Source organism: Chiroxiphia lanceolata, chromosome 20 (assembly GCF_009829145.1).
Source record: "Chiroxiphia lanceolata isolate bChiLan1 chromosome 20, bChiLan1.pri, whole genome shotgun sequence".
NCBI classification, from domain to species: domain Eukaryota; kingdom Metazoa; phylum Chordata; class Aves; order Passeriformes; family Pipridae; genus Chiroxiphia; species Chiroxiphia lanceolata.
In genome coordinates, this window is record NC_045656.1 from 9,299,206 (window position 1) to 9,325,459 (window position 26,254).

The window sequence follows — 26,254 nt, forward strand, 5'->3', positions numbered from 1 at the left end:
TTAAAGCTGGATCATTTCACAGATCTGCTTTAAAAACATGTCATAAATGAGATCTGCTGCAATGGAGCAGTAATATGTGCCTACAGCTGGAGCCTGAGAGGAGCTGTGCTAATTTAGCCCAGCTGAAGACCTGAGCCTGCACTACCCCAAACTTCATTTCACCACTCTGAAGGGGAGGAAAAAGTCCTAATTGCCCATGCACTGCTCTTCCCTCAAACGTAACCCCTGTCCAGAAGATTAATTTTCTCGGTACTAAAGATTAAAAAAAAAATTAAACAACCTCCTCCAAGCCATCGATTTAATTTAAGGTTTCATTTCGAAACAGCTGGACAATGTCCAGATCTTCAAAGTTTTGACCAAAAATAGAAAGTATATTCTGCAACTGATTTTAAAGATCTGTTCTGTTTATTTACTTATTCTAATATTACCACAAGCACTCTTCTAAGAAATGAACCCCAAGGGATTCCTTGTCATTCAGCCCCCTGACAGGAAGGCACCTGTGCTCCTCACCCTCCTTGCAGGTGGTGATGCCAGGACAGGGAAATCCAGGTAACTACATAAAGGGATTACCTGGCACTCTTTAACAGGGTGGCAGGAGAGCCCTTTGGCTTTTTAAATACCCAAATGAATGAGAAGTGCCTGAAGAGAGGAGAGAAGGCCTGGCGTCCCTGCAATCCCAGCTTCCCACTGAAAACCAGGCAGGAAGGGATCACAGGCAGGAGCTGGAGCGCTGGTGCTGCATGAACACCATGGCATGAACATGCAGCCCAAGGTGCTGCTGCTCTGGGGTGATACAGGTCCCTTGCACATACAGGTCCTACACAGCAGGGAGAGAAGAAAAACAACACACAGAGACAGACTGTCCTGTCAGAGCCTCTGTATCTTCCCTGTGGAAGAGGCACCACTGCAGCTCCTGCCTCTGCCACAGCACCCGAAGCGCAGCCTCGGGCAGGTCACTTCATCTCCAAAGCTGTTCTGCAGCTGCCTCAGCTGCACAGACAGTTAATACCTCCTTGCACTGCGAAGCACAACTCACTAATGCCTATAAAACAGTGGGTGCTTTCCACATGCAAGTGCGAGGAGGAGGCGGGGTGGGGCCGCGCTTTCAAGGAAATGTTCTGCGGCGATTACACCGCGAGAGACACCCCGGCCCTGCCAAGTGACAGCATTAGGAAAGTATGTAGACAAAACCCAAAAGACAAAACCTTTTTAATTATGGCCCTGGCACTTGAGCGACGATTCGTTTTTACGAGGCTCCGCGCGAGCGACTCGTGCTCCCGCTGACGGGCGCGCGCGGCTCGGAGGAGCTGGGGATGACTGGACCCCCACCAGTCATCCTGCTGGGATGGGAGATGTGCCTCCCACCTCACACAAGGAGAAGAAGGGGATGGGGAGGGCAGAAGAAGTCCTGTCACTCCTGTTGAACAGCAGAGCGAGCGGGTGATGGAGTCACGGGTCACACCAGGATCCAGGGATGCCTGGCAGGACTCTCCTTCCCCACCTGCTCATGTGGCCTTCCCCATCAGTGTGGAAGCTGGTCCTTAAATATTAATTATCCTTGTTTTTTCTGACCTTCTTGTTCATATCCTGGTAGCTGTTGGTCTAATACTTAACATGTTTTTAAAGACATTCTAGTATTTTAGGTGGTTTTGTACTTCTAAGGGATTGAATGCGTTTCCACTGGAAGACTCCCCTCAGCTGCGATGGGAAACGGCACCATTCCCGCAGGAAAAGCAGGAATGTGACCAGAGAGGAGAGTCTGAATCACAGCTGGTGTCTCTGCTACCCTGCCAGGATGCCAACAGGCAGCACCATGACCTCCCCTGCCTTCACCCACCACAGCGGCAACTTTTACTGCTCTGCCACATCTGCCTTTTTGACACGTTCTGCATAAATAATTTATTGTGGAGACAGATTAAAGTTACAAGGCATTAAATCTTGCACTTTCAGCCTCACACAAGTTTTTCAGAACTGCTGGGCCTGGGGCTTGTTTTGAGTAGCCCGGAGGGGGAAAATCCACAGCGCTCCCATGATATATGTCAAAGTAAGCTGCTTTTTATTTCAATTTGGGAAAAGTTAAGTAAAGCAAACCCTCAGATCTAAGCTACAGGATTGAAGGAGCAGGTCACAAGGAAAGGAGGAAATTCAACCATATCCACATGAATGACTTAATTTTGGTTTCTAAACCCATATCTGATTAACCAAAGACTCCCCTTTTCATCTAGTGACTACATTAAATACAAACAGACATCCATCACAGAAAGAAAACAGTAATTACTATCTGTTGAAGCCATCACTTCCATGCCATTTGGCAGAGATCTGTTCATGAAAAGCCCATAATTTGGCATCTTGGGGCAGTGAGAGATGCTGCTCAACACTGGCAGCCCCGTGGGTCACTCCACTCACGGGAAGAGCTGAAGGGCATCCACTTCTTTAAACCCCTGAGCATCAATATACTGTAGCAGAAGCATAAAACTCTGCTAGGATCCTTTCAAAGCCACCAAGCCACTTAATCTTTTTCCCTGTCTCTCTGGAACAGCTGCACCCAGTGAACTCTCTGCCCATTCAAGAGTCAGACCGAGATTTTTGATCTGGGTTCAGACTCACGACACAATGGTCTGACCGATGCAAAATGTAAGGACTTGTCACCAAAGCCATTCTCTGGGAAGCTGTTTCAACACTTGGCTTTTGAGCTTAATAAGATCCTTTTCAGACCTACTGTTATCTGTGAAAGATCAGAATATGGAGCAACGTTTCTCAGAGATGTTTAAAACAGAACAAAATTCGAGTGGGGAACCTCTAACAGATCAAAATGTCTCTAACACAAATATAGTCTAAGAAACAGTAATACTGGGGTGGAGGGCTGGTGTTTTTGCAAATTACATTGATGAACTTCAAGACACTTGGGAGCTGGATTTCTCACAGGGACCATTCTGCAGAGCTGCACCACACAACCAGAGCAGCAGAGAAGGGACAACAGAAAAACATCATCTTCTGGTGGCCCTTCCACAATTCATGAAAACTGAGTTAAGAGTCTCAGTCCACTTAACAAAAGCATCCAAAACCCAACCAAACCCCAACCAAACCACATAATATTCTTCAGTTTTACATTCCAAAAGACTTTTCCTAGCTGTCATTAGATGGCACTTTTGTGTGTGAGCTGAGCAGAGACACCAAAACCAGAGAAATTACACAGAAATAGGATTTTAGGCTATTCCTCTCTCTCTAAAACTGGTCCCTGTACACTGGGATGGACCCACCCTGACAAAGCCATCCTGTGCACAATGCTACCAACACAGTGCTCTCATGACCTCCAAATTCACTTATTTTAATAAAACATGCCACTCCAGCCATCTGACATTTATTATGCTTAAGCAACGTAAAATAGGAAAGAAATATCTATGACGAGAAACAACCCTTCAGCTCACTTTTACTGCCAAGGTCCTGAAATTCTTTTTTTTCCCCCCTTTCCTCTTTGCTAATAACAGCCCTCCCACTCCACCTTGCTGCTGGAATATTGCAGGAAATTCCCTGAAGGAAACCCTAACGTGGATGGCAGCTGTGCAGTTTGAAGCTGAACAGGGCTTTATTTCAGGGGGTTTGAGCTGGACTGAATGTTCCCATGTCCCATTCTGAAGGTGCAGAACACTTTTCCTGCTCCTTCACAGAGCTTTCCTCATGGAAAGGGCTGTTAAGCGTTGGAAAGGGCTGCCCAGGAAGGTGGTGAAGGTGTCCAAGGAACGACTGGACGTGGCACTCAGTGCTCTGGGCTGGGTGACAAGGTGGGGATGGGTCACAGGTGGGACTCCATCCCCTTGGAGGTCTTTTCCAACCTGAATGATTCTGTGTTTCGAAGCACTTCCATAGTGGAATGAACGCTCAGAGAGACACGTGTCCACTCCAAAAAATCCTGGAGCACCAAGGCCGTGCTGTGGGATGTTAAACCTCACTTGGGATGTTAAACCTCACTTGGGATGTTAAATCTCGCTTGGCAGAGCCATCCTGCTTCAGCTGTGGGAGCCAGGCAGGCGAGCAGAGGAGCTGTGTGTCTTTAAGCTCTCGGCCCTCTCCCCGTGCCCATATATCACTGCTCCATGCTGCGGTGGCTTTCCTGCCTGCTGCTCAAATTTGTCCAATTAGACACGGCCCCACGGGGTGGAATTCAGTGTGAAATGTGCCCTACTGATGTCTGCAAATTAACCAACACACAGACGTGCTGCTTTAAGGAGCCTGGAAGTGACAGGCAGAAAAATGCCTTGCCCAGGACAAAAGCAGGAGGACTGGCTGTGCAAAAGCCCGGATCAGCCTGTTAAGGGATTCCCAGACTCAGAAGGTAAAGTGTGTGAGCTGCCGTGGCACTTCGCACCTCAAGCTGTGCTGTCTCACACCACTGACCCCTCCATGGCGACATAAGTCTCAAGAAGAAGCCAGGATTATCTGTCTAAGAGCCTTACATGTGTCATGCAAGGTCAGGTGCCAACTGCAATGTAAATTAGTAGTTAAGAGTATTGGTAGCTAGACAGATGCTGGGAGCCTCAATTAGAAAGAAAAGTCAGATTATAAGTAATTAAGAGGTACAAAAAAAATGCTTCAGGAGATAAATACCTAAACTGCCTGCAGGGTTTTTTGGTTTTGTGTGGGTTTTTTTGTTTTGTTTTTTTTTTTTTTTTTAATAAAGCACACATTCCTGAGCTCTCCCAGATTCTGCCTGGAACATCTCTGTAGACCCCCAAAGTTGGTCTCCATGCAGGCAAAAATCCCTGGCAGTGCTGGTGTCAGAAGGAGCAGAAGGGGAATTCCAGAAGCAGGTGTATTTATTGGGCAGAGCAAACCACCACAGCTGCTAGAAAAGGGTAAGCTTTTCATCTTCTGCCATCGAGGGGTCCCACAGCTTTCCAAATACACGTGTAATTTAATAATTTCTGGTTTGAATGTTGTTAAAGAGGAAGAGTGACAGCTCTGTGTCCTTTGAGAAGAGCTCCTGCTGCTGCTGCCCCCCCCAGACTCAGCACTGCACTCGAGTAACCACGAGCCCAAACACTCACAAGTTGCTGACGGCCTGGTGACCTGAACTCATTTTATAAAGACCTATAATACCAGCAGCACAGGAAGGAAACAAAATCATGAGTCTCCTTTTAGAGACAGGCAAACCAGCGTGGAAAGTCTAAATGATCCAGCCTGGGGCCCAGGAAGGGTGCCTTAGCATCCCACCTCCCCGCTTTAGGTACACAGAATTTGACTTCTATTCAAATCTTTCCTTGAAAGATTTGCCACATTTGCCCACTGGCATCGAAAGATTTGGATATTCAGCCTGCTGAGAAGAGAACTTTTAAGACTTCAGAGCCATCACGACTTAAGAACTCAGCCTGGAAGAAGTTAAGCAGACACTTGAGGATATTCTGGAAGCAAGGGCAGAGCAGTGACCCCAGAGGGACAGGAACTGTGGGGACCACTGGCCCCGTGGGGTGTGTCTTACACTTCAGAGAGCGTTAAAACACGGGGAAAACCACACACTTGGGCTCCTTATCGGGGAGCTCCAGCTTTGAAGAAGCCACTCACTATTTTTAAGTGTTTTACTTTTTATTTTTTTGTGAGGTCAAAAGACTGTAATGGGCTCCTGAGAGCTCTGTGAGACGACAGTAGCACCTGCAAAGGACTAAGGAACACTTATGTCAACAGGGAGCTCAATGCTAAGGCAAGCACTTCAAAATCCTGAGAAAATTCTTCCAAAATAGTTTCATGTTTCAGTTTGCTGTGTTTCCAAAATATCCCCTTCAGGGGGCTGGGGGGGGGGAATGCTCCTTGTTATTTTAAAAATCATTCTGTATTTTCACAACCATAAATCACGGCAGGAATTGACAATCTCCTGACGTTGATTAAATGGCAGCTGATCCCTGAAATGATATTACCACTGTTTGTACAACACCTAAGGTTCCCCAATGCTGTTATGCCCTTACAAAAAATCCTCTGCTCACGTTTTCTTGCACAGCAAAAAGATTATGAGCAAACAAGCTCGAGCGGAAGAGGGTGTAACCCAAAATGCTGTTGCTGCCATGCAGATGTAACACTTGAACGGGGTAAAAGAGAATCATGTAAAATATATGGTTGATGTCAAAGGATAACTAAATTTTTTTCTTCCAAAAAAAAAAAAGAGCATATTTATGGTAAAAGTATTACAATGCTACTGTATGACCTTCCCACCAGAGGCAAAGGCCCTGAACTGCCCTGTTATGTCGAAGGATGCCCGAGACAGAAGCATCAATCACTCAGATAAATGCAACTACCTCTGTGGTTTTACTCTTATTTTTGTTATTTAGAATCATAGAATAGTTTGGACTGGAAAGAACCTTTAAAGCTGATCTAGTCCAACCCTTCTGCCATGGGCAGGGACACCTTCCACTATCCCAAGTTGCTCCAAGCCCCATCCAACCTGGCCTTGGACACTCTCAGGGACGGGGCAGCCACAGCTTCTCTGGGCAACCTGGGCCCAAGATTCACCAAGGCAATTTTTCTCCCCGAATTAAAGCTCTGGAAAAGTTCTACCTCAGCAGAGCCCCTGTGTGCAGCCCTACCAGCCTCACCAAGGGGAGCAGCAAAGAGGAGAGCGGGAGGAGAAGCCGTTTGGGAGCCCCAGGGAAGAGGAGCTGCTGGCACGGGCACCGAGCCCCTTCCTGCAGGAACAAGGAGCTCTTGGTTATCAGCAGGGACAGGGCTTATTGAAGACCCCATCTTATGCTCACAAGTTTTGCCACAGGACAGGGAGCACAACAAACTCCTTTGTAATTCAGATCACAAGTTACAGAGATATTATCCTGTGACGATGAAACTTCCCTTACGCAACGAGCGAGGGCTGGACACGGGCGAGGGAAAGACTGGGAAGTATTGTTAACATGAACCTCTGCAAAGGGTTTCTGCATATTTTTGTCACCCTTTTGTCCTTTCAGAAGCTGTGTGGATAGTTATGGCAGGGCTGGTCACGTTATCTTATGTACTAAATCCGCCTAGATCTGTAGATGATGTCTTAGGGGGTGAAAAAGATTAATAAGGAATCACTCCAATGGCTTTAGGACAGCTAAGAATCTTAACCCATTTAACCTCCCCTAAAACACACAATCAGATCAGAGGAAGTTGTAGGAAACTCATTTCAAAGACTCCAGGCGACACTTTTTAGGTCAGATTTACAAAGCTCATTAGAATGAAGGTCTGTTACTTTAGATTTTAATACTAAGACATACTAAGAAACCCTCTTGCCCCATTTAGGAAACACACAAAGCAAAGAATGCAAATTTTAAAAAGAAACTTAATCTTAATGCATGTGTTCTGCCACCAAATCTGAGTAAAACCCTCCTAGCTTATGTTCTTATGGAAAACAGGAGAAAACACATCAAAAAGGGACAACAAATGCCTACTTATTTACATCTTTTTATCCTCTGAAGCAGCACATGTACAGGGAATATGATTCTTTATAAATTATATTTGCTTTGGAGGAAACTACTATTTAAGCACCACGAGTTACTGATTTTTCTGGTTCTTGTCACCGCCCTAAAAATCTGTTTTTCCTAAAGGTGGGAGCGTGTGTGGAGGAGCTGGAAGGTTGTTCATGGATTCATGGCCACTGATCAGCATCCACTCACCCATCTGGGTCGGGTCCACACACAACCACAAGGAGAGGGGAAGGAATGAGGGTGGTCAAGGTCCCTGCTCTGTTTTGTGCAGAAAGCACAAGAACTGAAGGCGAGCTCTGGCTGATCTTCTTTGTGATAAGACAGTGCCTCTTAAGTAGAGGAATTAGGCCAGAAAAATAGAAAAAAAAAAAAACAAACCTACAAGAAAAGCATGTCATTACATCCCCTAATATGATTGTACATATCTGGCCAGGTTTTGGTCGAAGGGAAACGGCATCCCCAACTTGAAATAAAAAGGAAGAGATTACTTTGTGCAATATCAGAATGACAAGCCATCAGAATTCTGTGGTTAATTAGGAGGAAAAAGTCCTGTGTAGAATGAGGTAGATGGCTTGGCAAACTTTAAGTTTAATCTTGTGATATCTCCTAACAACAAAAGGCCTCCATGATCTATCAAACAAATTTATAAACGTATGATCAATGCATTTGACATGTTATTTAATTATGATTCTTCGTGACAGAGACAATATGAAAAACTAGTGTCAACATTCTGACAGTGGAATAAATAAATAGATGTAATTATTTCTCATACTGATCCCAGATGAATTGTAATGTATCAGGCCAGACTGCAGACGAGAGTTCTAAGGTTTCCTTAATATGATAGAGTTTGATGTAAGGGGTGTCATGTATCCAATATTTTGCTGTTTTATTAGAATAAAAAGCTCTCTGGGGATTTCAAGTTCAAATGGTCACAAGTCTCCCTCTTCCACTGCTATTGTGCTTAATGCAAGCATAAGCATGGAAATATGTTCAGAAAAATGCTAGTACAGCTGGAAAAATCAAAACATCAGCCCGAGCATGAATCTGAAAAAACCCAAAACACCCTGTGGTTGCTCAAAATCTACCCCTAGATGCGATTTCTTGGTGATTTTTCCCTGCCCTAAGCACGTGCCACTCTTGGAAGAGAGGTTTGGACATATATGTGATGTGTGTATGTGGGCAGTTCTCAGGGATAGGCCCGGCCTGGAGGTTTTTGCAGGACAAACCTGCTCCCCGAGGCAGGGCTGGGCCTCGACATTCCTTGTGGAGGAGAGCGGGGAGCTGGAGCGGCGGGTCGGGCCGAAGGCAGCCAGCACACTTGTGGCCATTATCACACAGACAGGAAAGAATGCACTATCTGTTCCCTGGGCCAAGAGAAATTAGAGTTAACATTTAACATGAGGGAACGGACTTCAAAGGCAAAGCCAGCTGGATTTGAATAATGGGAGATGAAAATGCTAACACCAGCACAAACTTGCAGGTGGTCATATTTGGCTGGGAAGAGCATCCGCCGTGGAGGAGCCTGCACAGAGCAACCCTGAGACAACACTGCTGCTGTGGGAGCCAGGAGGGCTCTGGTGAGCTGGACACGAGTCATGGAATCACACAGCATGGAATGGGTTGGGTGGAAGGGACCATAAAGATCATCTGGTTCCATGGGCAGGGACACCTTCCACTAGCCCAGGTTGCTCCAAGCCCCGTCCAACCTGACCTTGGACACTTGCAGGGATGGGGCAGCCACAGCTTCTCTGGGCAACCTGTGCCAGGGCCTCACCATCCTCACAGCCAAGAATTTCTTCCCAATATCCCATGTAAACCCACCCTCCATTTCTGAATGCTTTGGGAATTATATGGCCACTGTTTATCTTACTTTTTAAAAATTCCATTTGAAGGCAGCAAACATTTAATTCTCGGCCATTATCAGAAGCCAAAGAGACATAAAATATTGGCTTACAGAAGCTTCTGGCACTGGGGAGAATCTGCACACCCAGTGCTTGAATTTACCTGCAGACTGTGGGTTAGTCCTGCCCTCAGCTCCCTCCAAAGCAGCCTGGATGCAGATAAATCCCTGACCTGCCCAGCTTTCTGCGTGGACAGAGCAGGGCCAGAAATATCTGCAGTGTAAGGAAAGGAAACAGGCACAGCGCTGCGTGGCAGGAATTTAAAAAGGAATAAGGACCAACATGGAATACAAATATTGCTGTAAATTGAGTTTTAGACAACCTTGCATGAAGCACCAGGGTAAGATTTGCTGCGGTGCCTGTTTTGAAGCATAACCCAGCGTTCCCTCAGTTGTTAAGCAGATGATGCTAGTTTTAACAAATGAAGCTGGATTAATTTAAAGTATTTAAAGTGATCAGCAGCCCTTAGGTTAACGAACATATGTCATTTTCTTCCAAGTTTGTGTTTTGATGCAAATATCCTGCCAATCCGGGCTCCTCGTGCAGGGAAGCTACCTGAACCCTTGGCTACCTGCCCCGGCCCCTCAGAGAGGCTGCACCAGCAGCTGCCACGGGATTAATGGACAGCAACCTTCGGGGAGATGGATTGGGGAGGTCAGGGAGATGCAAACGGCCGTGACACGTGTCATGGATCACTGTCTGCTCTGCCCACCGCCCTCCCCGGCCGCCGCTGGGAAATGGCAGAGCTCGCCCCAGCGAGCCCACTTAAAGGGCTAATGGGTAAATGCATAAAACTATTAAATGCATAAGAATCCTCTTCACCAAATGGCAAAATATAATGAAAGTTTAAACGGTTAATTGAATAAACCTCTTAAAGACAGAGTGCACCAGGGAGGGATGTTTAGCAGTTTCCCAGTTCGGTGCCGCAGGATTCCCGAGGCGCCGTGTGGAATGTGCCTGGATCACTCTCTGCTCACCCAACTCAGGCTTAGCACGGTGATCACCACCCTGAGCTGCTTTCCCTACACTTGCTTTTAAATGCAGAAAGGCCTAAAAATGTTATTAATGTCTAGTTAAAGGCAATGAGCTCCCAAGCTGCTGCTGCTGCTGTTCCAGGTGCAGCGCTGCCTGAGCTGGGAAATCCTCCTCCTGCAGCCTGAGTCAAAGGCACAACCAAGGAGACAAGAAACCAGGAGTTCTCTGCATGGCTTTTGGAGGATGGGTTGTTCTGGTTGGCTTTGGTGATGCCAGAGCCTGTGGATGCTCCGTGAGCCACGAGCACGGCCCTGAGTAACATCCCAGGATTTTGGCCTTTGACAGTCAAACAAACTTCAGAAGGCTGTGAACCAATTGCAAAAGAATCCCCCAAGTACTGCATTTTGGGTTTATTTTGGACTACTTTGGACACAAAATCTCGTTGTTGCCATTTGTAAGGGGTGGAACCTGCGATAATTGATGTTCTGTAGAGATTTCCTGGGCAATAACTGGCTTCTCCAGAGATAAGCACTGCCTCTGGCCTCACGGTTTATCCTCCCAGCAACAAGATTACTGCCTCATAAAACAATTGCAAAGCCACAGTGCTGTTATCCTTTAAACAGTAAAAGAAGAAGGAAAAAAAAAAAATGATTTATGAAAAATACCATGATCCTCCACAAAGCAGAGCCTGAGCGACAGCAATTCCAGCGACAGTAACTAATCTAATGGTGCATTAGGACAGCACAAAGAAGTAGATTTGGCCACTGAACCAAAGTCATCAAAGATTAGACCAGCTGGATTCACAGCTAGGAAATGCTTTTCCCTGTCTGAGCACAGGACACGCTGGAAGTTGTTTTATGATTGAATGTCTCCGTGGTAAACAAAATGACTTTTTGGATAAATCAATGGCTGATGCTGACGGGACAGAAAACTCAGGGAGCTGAGGGTGGCTCTGAAATCCAGCTTTCCAAATCTAAGCTAAGAAAAACAGACTCCATCCCCAAATAAATCTGCATTAATGTACACTAAAATATGTATAAATATGTATAAAATATGTATAAAATACTTAGGCAATGAGAGTCCATAACACTGCATTTTTAAAAAATATTGATACAAAAGCTGTATTTATTTCTATCAAAGGAGAGTGTGCCTAGCCACCTTTTATAATAAAAGGGGAAAGGAAATAAAGAAGGGGGGAAAAAATCAGGGTGAAAATAGGTGAAAGAAAGGAAGATAAGGAAAAAAGGAAAAGAAGGGGAAAAAGGAAAAGAAGGGGGAAAAAGGAAAAAAGAGAAAAAAGCAAAAGAAGAAAAAGGAAAAAAATAGGGGGAAAGAGAAATGAGAAAAAAAAACAGAAAAGGAAAAAAGAAAAGACAAAAAAAGGAGAAGATGGAAAAAAGGAGAAGTAAAAAGGAAAAGAAGAAAAAAAGGATAAAAAGGGATAAAAGCTTCAGCTGCCCAATGTCAACGGAGTCAGAACGTACATGGAAGGACAAGAGACTTCTTTACACTACCTCTCCCAAGTATGAGCTCTGGGTCATCCAGCAAGTTAAAATATCAAAATATATTAAATCAGTCAGTGGCATTTAACCTTAAAATACACACACTCACATGATATATACACCAAATACAGATATTAAATATATACCAAGCCCAAACATATGTTTCTAGATCTCCATCTATACACTACAACAAAGGAGAGCAGCCTCGAAGGAAAGGCACCAGCAACAGGATTCCTTTTCCCTATGGAAAGCTTTTGCCATTTGGGAGACACACACACAGCTCCCAGCATATTCAAGTAGTGCACATATAATAAATATTGGCGTGGCGTCCAGGAGCACCACCAAAATCAGACCTTCTGGACGTGTGGAAGAGTCACAGGACAGCAGATAAAATCTGCCAGTGGGGTCACTAGTGCTGGCAACTGTTCTTAGTTCACATTCACAGTGAGAGGTGCTCCCTGCTTAGCAAAAAAATTGTCAGAAGGGACAGGAAACCGTTTCAGTGCCCAAAAAACAGAGCCTCTGGGATGGAAGGTCACTAAATAAGACCGATTACTTCGTGGCACTTAAGTCTCCGAAGGGGAATCCAGGAAAACAGTGCTGGATCTGGATCAAGATGTTCCAGTGCCAGGAGTACACTGGGATATTGTTAATGGGACACAGGGAACTCAAACATAAATAGTGAGCGGGATTTTCCTTGCGTTGGCTACAATACATATGTTTGTTCAAGAAAAAAATAGCTGGAGCAAGAAGACATGCACGTCTGGTGTCGAAGAAAAGCCTGTTTGTGTCAGATACAGTGGGGAAATTGTTCCAGAATAGTTCATCTTTAAATGAAGATCCCCCTAATAATGCTGCCAAGGTCCGTGGCACTCGGGTTTTTGGCTGTGGAAGTGCTGCAGCACAAGTAAAATCTGCCCTGGTCTGGGCTTTAAATGTGGATATCTGACATTTCACTGTGTTTTCAAGGATTGGTTCAACTTCTTTGTCACTAGTGGTGCCACTGAGCCTCATCCTCCCTGCACCCAAGAAAAGTGGCCATAGTTAAGGCAAAGGTAAAAAACCAGGAGTTCAATCCCAGTTCAATAAAGAGTTTGGAAAGAGCAGCATTTGTTGAATGTTCAGAACTGGATTCTGGGTCATAATCGATGAACACAGCTGGGAATAAGAGAGTTAAAATGCTTCCCATCTTCATCCTTTGTTGGCTAAGAATCCACTCATCCCTACGTGTGTGCCTGTCCCACCATGGCCAGGGCAGTGACGTCTCCTTAGGGCAGTGTCACCCCTCAACCTCCCCACACTCACACTGTTCCAACACCTTCTACAATAAAAGGGAAAGACTCCCTTCAAAAGCCCGAGTTTTGGTCTTTATGAGCCCAGAAATGCCTGTAATTCACTACCAACATTTTTCACTCGTGACCTCTCCGTTCGGAGTTCCCGACTTTCTTCATTACACATTTCTAATTTATCACAACCTCAAGTGCTTCCAAAGCCTTGCACGTTCTGACACAACCACGGGCAAGGTATTCCAATGAAACCTCGGAGCTGATTCATATTCTCTCCCCTCTGACACCAGAGGTTTATGTGATTTAGGAATAACAGAGCTGCTAAAATTAATGGCTGAAGGGCAAGGCATTCTCTTTGTCACATTATATATAATGCTCTAGTTCAGCAAAAGAGTAGCTGGATTATTTTGATTCTTTACTCCTAGTTAATTACAATTAAAAGTAAGACTGTAATTACCTTTCTTGTAAACTTTGGCCTTAACTGCTGAGCACAGCAAAACAGGAGGAGGTTTGGTTAACCTCAGAGGAAAAAAAAAATAAAGGTTTTCTTCTGAAATAGCTGGAGCCTGGGCATTCAGGGGGAACGTTCCTGGGAGGGTGAGACAAAGGCAACCCAAGAGCCAGAATCAGACGGATCATTTATAAACCAACAAAGCTTCAGGTGGGAGGGAAGGGTGGGGGAAAGGACTCGCTGACCCCCCAGCAGCTCAGGGGGACACACCGTGTTTCCCAGGGCTGCGATTTTCAACCACGAGAGCTCAGTGCAAACCTTCCCCTGCTTCTACTTCTCACTTTTTATTTATTTTAACAGTTCACTGCTATTGTTTGCCTGGGGAAAGCAGCTGCTCCCCGTGCCTGCTGCACGGATCTCCAAGGGATTCCCTGTTTCCCTCTATCCAGGGCAAACCACCCACTTTGTCCTGGCTTTGCTGACGGGAACTCGGGGTCCTGCGCTGCCCTAAGACTTCCAGTCCCCATTTTTCAAATACAACCCTTTTTTCTCTCTTTGACTACAGAAGAGGCATCGCCAGGCATTTCTAACACCAGCAAAAGGACTGTCCTGGGCACACACACAGGAGCTTTGCAGACAAACAGACGTGTCCCGCTCCAGGTTGTTCTGTCCCTGAGCAGCCCCACGGAGAGGCCGCTCGTGAAGCTGCAGAACTGGCCTGCCAGGAAAGAACAATCCATAGGAAAGGGAGACTATATTTTATTCCATGGCCACGTCTGTGCCAGGTCCAGCCCAGCCTGGAGCCGAGTGCTGGCACCAGGAGGACGCCCAAGGGCTCCCACTGACCCCACCAGACGACGACAAACGTGCCATTGTGGCTCCGTTGCCTTGGGACAGACGGACGGACAGAGGGGAGGAAGGAGGGAAAGGAAGGAAGGAAGGAACTCTGGAAGACAAAGTTGTTCTTTGGACAGCAATTATAGATATTTAGAGATCTGAATTAATAGCCAAAGGAGGAACTTTTGATTTTGCAGCGTGTAATCACTTCCCCATCCACGATCCAATGCTGGAGGTTCTGGGGAACACAGCCCTGGAATAGGTTCTGCCATAAGCACCATTATCTTTTATTATTATGGGGAGAATATCTAAAATGTAAGTACGTTAAAAATCCCATTTCTCCAGAATTAATTAATTTTTCAAGCGTTCCGTTTCTCCGGAATATTTTCTTTGGTGAATTTTTTAAATCTTTACAAGCATTTGTCTATAGGGTTTAGTAATAATAAGTGTAGGAGGAAAGAAACATAAAATAACCCAAATCCCTGCCCAACAAATGCTGCTAGTACATAAACTTTATAAATACAATGTTGGCAGATTCCGATATATAAAAAGGTAGCTAAAAAAAAGTAAGAGCCATAAATAATGCCAAGTAATAAAGGAGGTGAATGTTTTTGTTATTAGATTCTTTCATTGTATAAATCTGTTTAATAAGCTGGCTAGGAATCATTGATAGAAAACAGACTGCTTGTGGTGTTACAGATCAACCTGTTCTAAATGTTCTTTCCTACGCTCTGTGCCAAGCAATACTTTTTACAAATACAATTTAAAAATTGAACGTTCTTTCATCATGCAAAGGGAGCAAATGGCACTAAAAGTCAGGAGGCACCTTTTGAAGAAGGCATGACACGTGTCTGCATCAGCAAAGCACAAAATCTTTGTTTTCTAAATGTTTAAGTCTGCCTGCTGTGATTCAGAGTAATTAATACCATACATCTGATTCGTCAAATGTGATCAGTGGATGTGTAAAACTCTTGATTTAGAAGCCTTATTTCCCAACATGTGTGTATTTTTGGAAAGCCCCTATCATATATTTTTCTTCAGAAGTTCATGTAAAAAGTCTGCAGTAACATTGCACTGTAATGAAAACTAAATGTTGTGAAATGTTATTGAGGTCAGCGATGGGTTTGTGACGTTAATCTCTGTACACTATTGGTTCTCATTACTGTGGGGTATTTTTGGTTTTCATTATTCCTGGAGGAAAGGACAGAAAAAAAATCAAGATGCTGTAACCCAAATAAGGAAAAAGGAATAAACACTCAAACGCAAAAATGAAGATGATAATAAGAAAAAATAAAACCCAACCCTTTAGGATGTTATTGGATAATAAACTGCTGAACCTAAAAAAACACCCCACATTAAAATGTTAAAATGCAGACAGGCTTTTGTGTGTTATTAGCACACAAATATCCTTATTTCTGCTTTATACTTTTTTATTCCTGCATCGAGTTCTAGCACAGGTGGTTTAAGAGTGCAGCTCTCAATATCCTCATAAAATCATTTCAGGTTCTGCCCCCAGTCCTGATCTGAGCCCAAACAGCTCCAGTTTCGGTGGCTCCTCAACTTTGGGAACCTCATCCAGTGATTCACCAACTGGTGCTCAGGAAGACACTGAGGTCTCCAGGAAAGAGTCCATTCTCAGACTACATCAGAAGGATAAATTATATAATCAAAACCAGAAATTATATCATCAGAAATAGAGATTATATCATCAGAAGTAGAAATTCAGACAGGATGTCTGAATTTATTTTAATTTACCATGAGTAGATTTGTACCCAGTGGTACAACTCAGCTGCACTGAGGGCAAGAGAGCCTCTGCCTGTGCAGCCACTCCCTGAAATCCCTGTCACACACCCGGGCCAGGATTCCCTGTGCATCACATCCACCCTGCCAGGAAAGCCCTCAGCACCTGCCCAGCTGGGTCCTCACACTGTGTCCCACCACGGCCCAGCAGTGAGTGTGGAACAGGCTCTAAAAACTGAAATGCCCCCTTTTTCAATTAACAGCCTCATCTCTAACGAGGTGCAGATTTATCAGAGGGAGCCCTCGGAGAAAGTGAAGCCGACAAAATTCTCAGCAAACACTGAGAGTCAAAACCCCCTCTGCCCATCAAACTAATGAGGTGTGTCCGAGCCCTGAGTGCTCTGGGAACAGGACACCTCCAGCTCTAAATCACCACTTTAAATCAGCCTGTTTTGCCGTGACTGACTGTAGCCACCATCTGTGGCTACTGTGCCACAAGGGATTTGCTGGGGGTCTCACCCTCACTCCCGTGGGATAAGGCAGACGCCGTGGTCCTCCCGGCACCCTCACCCCGGGGCTGACCTGGCTCGGGTGGAAGTGGTGGATCAGGGGCTGACCCCACACCTCCAGCAAGGCAGGACAGCTCCTTTCACCCTGTTGCAGCGCCCCGTGGAGACCCAGAGACCTCGGGGTGCTTCAGCTGCCACTTTCACAGCTCCCACCGAGCTGTTTGACACGTAACAATGAGCACTGTTTATAATGCTCCCAGGAATGCAAAGATTTCCTGAAGTGCTGTGCACAAACATCATCATATAATCCCCCCGAGCTTCAAAGCCAATCCCAACAAGTAATCCCGCAGATAAACAAAGCTAAATCTCTATTTGCCAGCAAAAATAATGAGCAAACATTAGGGCTATCAGTGTATTGGAGGTCCCCAACCTTCCGAGGGAAGATCTCGACTGTCACCCAATTTGTGCTGTGAAGCTCAAACCTACTGTAAATGACAAAATCTAATTAAAACGAGGGAAACTGCTGCAGGTAAACCCTTCAGAGCAACTCTGCTAAGATTCATAGCTCTGCTAGTCTTCATTTCAATGAGCTGTTTGCAAACCTTGCACTCCCAGCATGGCACTTCAGCCATGTGCCTGGCCTAAGTGCTTCTTCATGCTGTATAGAATAGATTTATAGCTCAGATCCACACTTAGGGTATATTATTGGTCAGGTTGTCTATGACACGCTCAGGCTCCCTCTAAAATAACAGCATTAAACATCGTTCAGCCTCAAGAGATACTGAGATGGGTTTAAGCTCTGTTGCAAAGAACTCCACACAGACACCAACCTATAGATTTACAGCTTCTTTAAGGCATTAACAGGAAAGAGGAACTCCACTTGTGTGACACCACAGCCATAAGGAATGGACATCCCCGGGGGAAAAGGAACTAAAGGAACTACAGAGGTGTCACTCCAACAACTGATCATCACAGTTGCTACAGTGGCAAGGCAATGAGGAGATAAATCAGGTGGTTGCCAGAGGTCTGCTGAATAATTAAAGGAAGTAGCACACTGCAAAATAAACAAAGTTTTCATTTCTTTCCAGACACTTGCAGTGCAAGATAGTTTAAATCCGGACCTGGAGAGCTCGAGCAACTTTGTGCATCCCCTCAGGACTTCTAGTGTGGATAACGTTCCTCCGTGGAGAAACCACCACAGAATCTGCTGTATTTGTTTCAAGATTTTCCAGCTGATGAGACTAAGAGCCTGTCTGAAACACAACCAGGACACAACAACACTCACCAAAAGCATTGCTGCACAACCCCCTCAGAGCGAGGTTAATTCTTTTACACCTTGTTCTTATCAGCATTGTTTCATCTTCGGGGCTTTTTTTTTTAAATTAACATAAAATTCCAATGACAACACTAAATGCCAACCCAGGGCCAGAAGAAAACCATGAGCCACAGTGACTACAAAGCAGTGGTTCTGCATCTCACCCACCAGGACAGCAAAGTTCTGGGTAACAGAGCACGTGCTCGTTCATTCCCACCACCAGCCGAGCACGACTTCGGCGGGTTTCTCAGAGTGTCCCTTGAAGCCACCCATCTTTTGAGGAAGATTCCTTGAAAACAGCAGTTTCCACTGCACTTGGTGGTTCACAATCAAAGCTCTGACTAAAGGCAGCTCTTGGAGGGGCCATGGAAACCCAGCTCCAGCAGCTCCAAGTCTCTTCTCGCAGCGACGAGCGCTTGGGCACCGTAAGCAAACACCGGGAGCTGACGACGCGTCAGATATACGAGTGTTTTCTTTGTCAGCAAATGTTTGCTGACTGGGGCTCCCCTTGAGCTGAGGTTTCCTCTTTTTCTTCCTTCAGATTTATTGATTGGAGCCGATAATGGCGACTCAACTCTTTTTTTCGTCGCCAACCAGCAGAATCAAAGGGGGAAACTCAGCGAACGGGGAAGAAAATTGGTGTTGGTGGAGCAACGTTTGCCTTGAGAATATAAGGGTGGGAAGTGGCAGCATGTTCAGGAAATTAGATGTCAAAACTAGTAAAAACATGTTGAAGTGGATATTAATGGAGGCTTAAATCACCCTGAAATTCTTGAAGAAATACAAATCTGTGTTACTATGAAAACATAAACACAGTTGGAGAATAGAACAGTAGGGAAACTACTCTTGCCTTCTTCTTATTAAATGAAGCTTAAACATTCAGTAAAATTAGATACTGAACTATTCTAAACCCAAGGAAATAACGGAATGGAAATAATGGCTCTGGGTATCTTGGTCTAGTGGGAGGTGTCCCTGCCCATGGCAGGGATGTTGGAATTAGATGATCTTTAAGGTCCCTTCCAAGCCAAACCATTCTATGATTCCATGATTGAAGAGCCTCTGTTTTCATCTGAAATGGTAGTAAAGTGGAAATCTAGGATTTTCTGCATAGTCTAATTAATTATTTATTGAAAAAATCCCCCCCAAAAAACAATCAAAAAACGCTTTTACTGAATCCAAGAGCCAGATCAAATGGAAGGAGTTTTGTTGCTGAGATTTAAGTTCAAGGCTCTGTTCTTCCTTTGCAGGGACCAAGAGCCTGACCCAACACTCAGCAGACCTGGGAGCTGTGTGTAAAACAGAGTTTTCCTTATCTCTTCCAGGAACGGCACAGTAGAAGGGAAGTGGAAAGTAAATCCCCATTTGCTAATCTGGCAAATGTTATAAAAAAGTGAAAAAAAAAATAAAAATCCTGATATTTGTCTGGTTTATCTCACTTCAAAGAGCACAGAGCAGGAGAAGGGATTTTGGAGATGCAGGGAGAAGTTATTTTTAAAAGCAGCCTCAGGACTGTGAAATAAGATGTAGGTTTCGTGGAAAAAGCTTTCCAGAGTTTTCGGCTGTCCCGCATCTCCAAACTCGATTCTTTCAAAGAGTTCTCACAGGGAATTAATGATAAGTGACCATGAGACTTTGACAAAGATGTGACTAGGAAATGAGAGGCAAAAGATGGATGTTGAGGCTTCAGCACTGTCAGGACTGGCTGGTGCCCTCCCGCCTTTGTCACTCCCCTGTTGGCACTGATGTGTGGTTGTGGCACTGCTGGCAGAAGGAAGCAATGGAGAAGGAAACAGAGGAAAAGGAGAGATTCAAAAATGGAAATGGGAGAAGTGGTTTCACCAGTTGGCCCCTGAGATGAGAACACCCAGCTCCCAACAGGACAGGGAGGCTCAATCCCTTTTTTCTCTGCAGCAGGACAGCGCTCAGTTAGCGCTCGGCGGCTGCGGCGCCTGGCTTCCAACAAAACAAACTTCAAAGCAAACTGAATTAGGCCAATGTCAAGAGCTTTCCAAAGTCTCACCCTCAAATCCTTAGTGCTCATAACTCTTCCTGAAGGAAAGCAGATAGTCAGGCCTGTGGATCCACGCAGGCACTGGAGACCTCAGTTAAAGGGACTGAGCCTGGATAAGCCCCACAAGTGAGTTCATGCTCTGCAAAAGGTTAATCTTGCCCAGTTTTCCATGCTGGGCAAGTCTGTCTCTGGGAACAGAGATACTTCTCAGGAGAGGTTGCTCAGGGAAAGGGACATCTGAGAGTCCCTCCAGCCCTGACAGGGTGCAGGGTCCAGCACTGCCCTCCTTGAAGGAAGACTCCCATGGCACAAAAACCTTACGGGGAAAAGTCTGTTAAAAACAGTCCCTCTTCGAAAGGTCTGCTGCAATTGAATTTTCACTTAAGCTCCTTTCCCAGTGCTGGACACACACACCTGTCCCTGGAGCTGCTCTTTGTGACACACTTTGCATCCAGAGGTGCACAAAACCCAGGCACGAGCCTGCAGCCATCACGGTCTGCAAACAGCAGCAGGGTCCAGTGAAGAGGCTGCAAACATCTGGCCTTTCAGTTTGAATAAAATCGACTTTTTTAAATGTAAAAATCTACACTGAAGCCAAATCAGACATGCAAACATCTGACTAAAAACACCTCCTTACTCAAGAGCCAATTTGCACAGAACAACCCTCCACATAAACAGCACTGGAAGCAGCAAGGCAGGAATCAGAGCATCTCCCCTCCTGAGCAACCTGAGAATCACAACTACACCTTTTAGCACTGAATTTGGCCCATTTATTTTATAAAACACTCGTTCCCAGCCTGCCAGGGCTGCTGGGCACACTTCACACTGCAGCAGAACAGATCAGTCCTTAAGTCACAGGTTCAACTTGAGAACGAGGGCATTTGTTTTCTTGTCTGATCAAGGTCAAAACTATTAAAATATCCTTAGGTTCTCAGTCTAGTGAAATGAACTGGTAATACATTTGGCAAGTTAATCTGTGGATTGCCTTCTCACATGAGACCAGCTGTTGTGTTTCTAAGTACAAGCAGTATTTACCTCCAATAATGAAATGACTGAATATAATATGAAAAAAAAATAATCAGTGTTCCCTTGCCTACTGCACAGCCCTGGGTTACACTTACAGTCCTAATAAACTGATTTGTCAAACCCTTCAGGATCGAGGATGATCATCTGGATACCACATGAACTAAAATACATGTAATTATAAGTTGTCCATTTGTTCTCTTTTATCTCCCACATATCTCTCCTTTGCTCTCAGCTACGTGTGTGTGTTTATGTGCAACCAAGCATTTAGCTATGGGTCTAAAACCCAGGTTTTTATTATAATTTTTACTGTAGTATAACACCAGAGACTCTTACTTCGTGGAACATTCATGCAGAATAAGAATATGCTGATGTCACTTTAGTATTTGAATGCACATGGACACCCTGTACATGCACACACCTACAGTCAGATATAACGTATTTCCAAACCCAAATACAGACTCAGCTCATCTATCAAACATGTCCTACAGCTGAAAATTATGGAATCAAACATAATTTGATTCTAGTTTACTTCATTTCCTAAACGTTAGTGGCTGCTTTCTTTCATAACATTTATTATTATGTAGAGGAGTAGATATAGGACCATGCTGCTACACAGGAACTAGTGTTTTACTTCTACCCTTTGAATCAGGATGTTATAAAATAACAGAGGTGTATTGGTGAATATTTATAAAGGTTAAATATTCTCTTTCATGTACTTATAGGAGCAATATATCATAGTGTGTATTTTAAAAAAAAAATATATATATATGGTAAGGAATAATCTGAACAGACACATTCCCTGCCTTGCAGAAACTCTGACAGAAAAACAGAGAACAAGGCACAGAAAAAAATGATAAAGGAAGATGTAGGAGAGATTATCAGTGACAGGGGAGGAGGAAGAATTTCCTGGAAGATGTCAGTTTTAAGGAGGGATTTGAACGAATGGACAGCGAGCTGCTGGAAAAGGGAGAACTGCAAACTTCAGGAAATGGTACCTGAGGGTGAGTAAAAACCCTGAGGAGGAGGATGCCAGGGAAGGAAGGTGTGGAAGTAGAATCAGGCATGAAAATGAGCCTGGGAACAGACACCAGGACAAACAAGCTCAACTTCTGTGGGACTCAAGCCCTCTTTAGTAAGAGGAGGAAGGGACTGGCATGTTATCCCAAGGTTTCCTGCAGCCTGTCCTGGCTGGAATATTAAGACCAGTGGTTACAGTAATGAAGTGGTTTTACTGAACTCCATTAAGCTCATCAGTCAAAATAAACCACTTTCATGAACTTGGGGTACAAAGTTGACTATACAGCTCTACCTGAAGCAAATACAGACTAAATTCACCCCAAATACTCATCTGCAGGTGGGTTATTACTTCCACAAAAAAAAAAAAATCAGAACTGTTTCAGATTGTTTCTAAAAGCACTGGCTTAAGAGAGCTCCTTTTTAACATCTTTTCTTTTTACTGATAAAGAAGATGTCTCTATACAGCATCTGCACAGAGTCATCAGGGGTATCCAGTTGGTTTATAACATCCTGTTCAGATCAGCCATAAAGATTTCAGTGGCCACTGCAAAACAGCATCTCCTTTAAGATATTTAAGATATTCCTATTTATAAAGCTGTCAGAACAGCTCTGAGACATAACTGCCTGGTATTTAAGTCAGAAGTTGTTGATCTCCTCTACTGAGCTGTACCCAAGTGTTCCAAAAACAGTTTGGCTACTGGAGGAAGTTGGGATTTTGGACACTGAAATTACACACCACCATAAACTTATCTAGAAGAGAAATGCCCATTGCTAACAACAGAGAAAAAAAACACACTTTTTTTTTTAGTATGGACTTAAGCATTTTTAAACTTTACTTAAGATCCCTAAGTGCTCAACATGCCCCTGTGTTGTTCAATCAGAGGAGGGAGTCCTGTCTCCACTGCAGCCAGTGATGGTTTTGCCAGTGATTTCAATACAGGCAGGATTTCAGTGTCTGGAGCACAACAGAGCCAGCAAAGCTCGTGCTCATCACTGATCTGGAGGTTTTACTCCAGCAAAACTCCCAGGACTTGCATAAAGGTCTTTAGATTTGGCTCTGAAGCCAGAGAGTAAAAGTGTGATTTACACCAGCGTGGCTCTGCCACCTGGGGAGAACACTGGCTGCTGGGAGGGGACAGGAACCATTGCACAGGATTCCACACTCTCCAATGCCAAGCCAAACTCCCACTTCCTACACACACAGCTCATTGGAGGGTTGGCCTTTCAATTCCTCCATCACACCAGTGCCAGAACTTTCACAAGCTTCTCCATCTGCAAGCCCTGCACAGACAAACATCAGAGCGTGACAGCCACAAAATCTACAGCTAATCCATAGGGAGAAAGAATGGGGAATGAAAGGAAGACTTCAATCACTGAGAGGAAGTGCTAAGGGCAGCTGAAACACCTCTCAGGACTGGGCTAAAAATCTGCAATCCTGGCAAAAAGAGCCCTTCCTGGGAAATTATAAATCAGCTGGAACAGGCTGCCCAGAGAAGCTGTGGCTGCCCCATCTCTGGAAGTGTCCAAGGCCAGGTTGGACCGGGCTTGGAGCAACCTGGGATAGTGGAAGGTGTCCCTGGATGAGCTTTAAGGTCCCTTCCAAGCCAGGCCATTCTATGATTCTCAGATGGAAGCCTCAGCATGGTGGTGTTTCAATGACTGAGGCCCTGACTCTCCCCCTGCCTCGCTCCAGGCACAGAACTAGTCACTAAATCATGGACTGCATTATACAGTTCCTATGAGTTTCTTAAAAAGTCACTAGAGAAGATGAAATGAACTCAAGCGCTTTTTCTCAGGTGCTGAATCCCATCTGGGATGGATCCTGGCCCTTGGGCATTCATAAACACCCACAATTTTTTCCAGATATAATAACAGTTCACACTTATTGGCTCCCATATGGTCATTTTAAAACACTCAATGGAAATAGTCTTATTTTCAGTTTGTAAGAGGGGAGAGTGAATTCAACTACAGACCATGGGAAATAGTGGCAGAATCACAAATAAAACTCCTGTCTTCTGCCCTCTGGTTCTCACTCCTTCCCCTACACATGTGAATTCTCAGTTATACACACCCCAACAGGAGTCTAAAAGCCCAGGTTTTGGTCCATCTCCCTCCTCCCAGTATTGAAAACTCCCTGTGTTTATATACAAATCAGACTTGGAAAAGGTAATTTTCTAGTCAGAAGAAATTCCCTCGCTCAACATCCTGAGTGGGAAGATGGAAGCAATGCCAGCAGGAAAGCTGTGAGCTGCACAGGGAGCTGGGAGCAGGACAGGCCACTCTGGGCACAGCATCCAAAAACTGCCTCAAGCACAGTCACTACAGGGTGTCCCTAAATAGATCTTTTCCATGCTCGAATCCCAAGTTTCTCCCTACACCTTTCTATATATTTAGCTCATTAGAAAAGCCCCTTTTGCAGAGGTGCTAAAACAGAAAACCAGGATGGAATACTTCAACCCTGGCAGATAAACTGCGAGACTGAGCTCCCCAAACTTCTCCAGACTTCAAAGCCCCGCAGATATTGTTTAATCAATGATAGAGCTGCAAGGCCAGCTGTGTTCTTCTGTTTGTTCTTACATGCTAATCCAAGTTTACCAAAACTGAGGGATTTTGCATCTGGGGTATTTGGATTCAGGCCCACTCCTCTGGTAACCTGTCCTTGGCCTCTCCTTCCGCCTCTGTGTCACGTTCCATCCCTCTCTCCACCATCCCTTGTGCTTTTTTAGTGCTGCTTCCCCTGTCAGGGAGATCAATAATTGCTTTGTCATGCTTAGGGACAAGACCTCTCTGCTCCTGGGTTCCCCTGCAAGCCCACTGTGGGTTTAGACAGGGTTGACATTTATAAACAGCGTCTGAAAGCTCTCTGGGCTGTGCCTTCATAAATCTCACGATATATCTCAGTTCTCTGCCGCTTCCTGCCCCGGGTTTTAGGCATGAAAACAACAAAGTGCTCATAAGCTAATTATATTCAAAGCTGAAATATATGAAAAACTGAACTTTCCAGGTTTCAGAGACCCCTGTATATGTCACCTTTGTCCCCAAACCAGCATCAATCTTTTCTCTGCGCTGCTTCGTCCTCTGCTTCTTTGTGTTTTACCACTTCCTATTTTATTTGTGAGAGCCTGAACAGACACAAAGTACCACGAGAAGAAAAATAAAGCAAAGATTGGTGTTAGGTAAACAATGGTGAGGGGGTACAGTGTTGTTTGAGGTTGGCACTCCCCAAGAACAATGTTGTTTGGCCCGTGATTGTGTGGCAGGAAATAACCTTTGGGAGCCTGTGACTCCTCTGCTGCCACGGAGAAAAACAACCTGGTAAAACCAGGAGTGGTTCCTCCAAATTGTAATGATTTGCCCCAACAAGGGCTCTGTTGAGGGCAGGCAACCTCCACTCAGAGCCTTAAGCAGAAGAGGAATGTGTGATCGCCAGGTTTGGCTTTTGTCCCTTTTTTTTTCCCCTTTCTACAGAACTAGTCTAACAGAAGGCAGCTTTTTCTCCGAGTGTTTCACATTTTTCAAGCTTCAGTCAATTGTGTTTCTAAATCCTTTCAAGATCACCATTCTGGGAGCACGGCCTCTTCCACAGGTTGCCTCAGCAGAGAGGATTCTTTGTCATAAAAATGCTATTACCATTAGGGCGTGAAAAAAATACCGATTTCACAGGCTCCTGGAGTCCAGACTAATCTCTCCCCTATCCCACCTCATCTCCTGGCAGAGGAAAGGGAACAGGGAGCGGGATCCAGCTCTCTGTTGGGAAGCTGTGAGGGTTGTCCGGCAGCTCCGGGTCCCGGCTATCGCGGCTCGTTTCTGACAGATGGCTCCTGCAACCACGGCCTTTTCTCAGGGTGCTCTATCTGAGAGGAAGGAAATTGAGATTCCACCCCAAATCCCAGCACATAGTTCTGAGGATTCCCACATCTTCCAAGGATTAAGTCGCCACATGTACAGCCTAAAGTGCCCCGAGGTCCAGAGCGAGGCACAAATTTAGAAGGCTGGGTAGGAAGAACTGCTAAGAGGCTACAATCCTTTGCAGTTTGCCCCAAAGACATTTGGAAAGGGGTTTCAGGAGGAGGAAAGAGATATAGCTCTGATGTGGGGTGAAAGAAGGATCCAAAGGACCTGAAAGAGCATATCCTTGCTCAACAACCAAGAATAAAGACACAGCCTGTATCTACCTACAGAGCAACCCAGCTGTGGGTCTCCAAAGGGTTGGAGACTCCAAAGCCAGTATGTACAGGA

The 26,254-nt window shown here is 45.0% G+C and overlaps 1 protein-coding gene and 1 long non-coding RNA gene across 9 annotated transcripts in view; one reads left to right on the forward strand and one right to left on the reverse strand.

Annotated features, from left to right (window-relative positions):
• The window catches only part of BCAS3 (BCAS3 microtubule associated cell migration factor), a 319,099-nt gene that overhangs the window by 44,579 nt on the left and 248,266 nt on the right, over positions 1-26,254 (reverse strand). The window lies entirely within an intron of this gene.
• Positions 17,607-19,347, forward strand: LOC116796509. Its single transcript, XR_004360390.1, has 3 exons — positions 17,607-17,657; positions 17,735-17,965; positions 19,209-19,347. It is a non-coding gene; the product is annotated as an uncharacterized LOC116796509 (long non-coding RNA).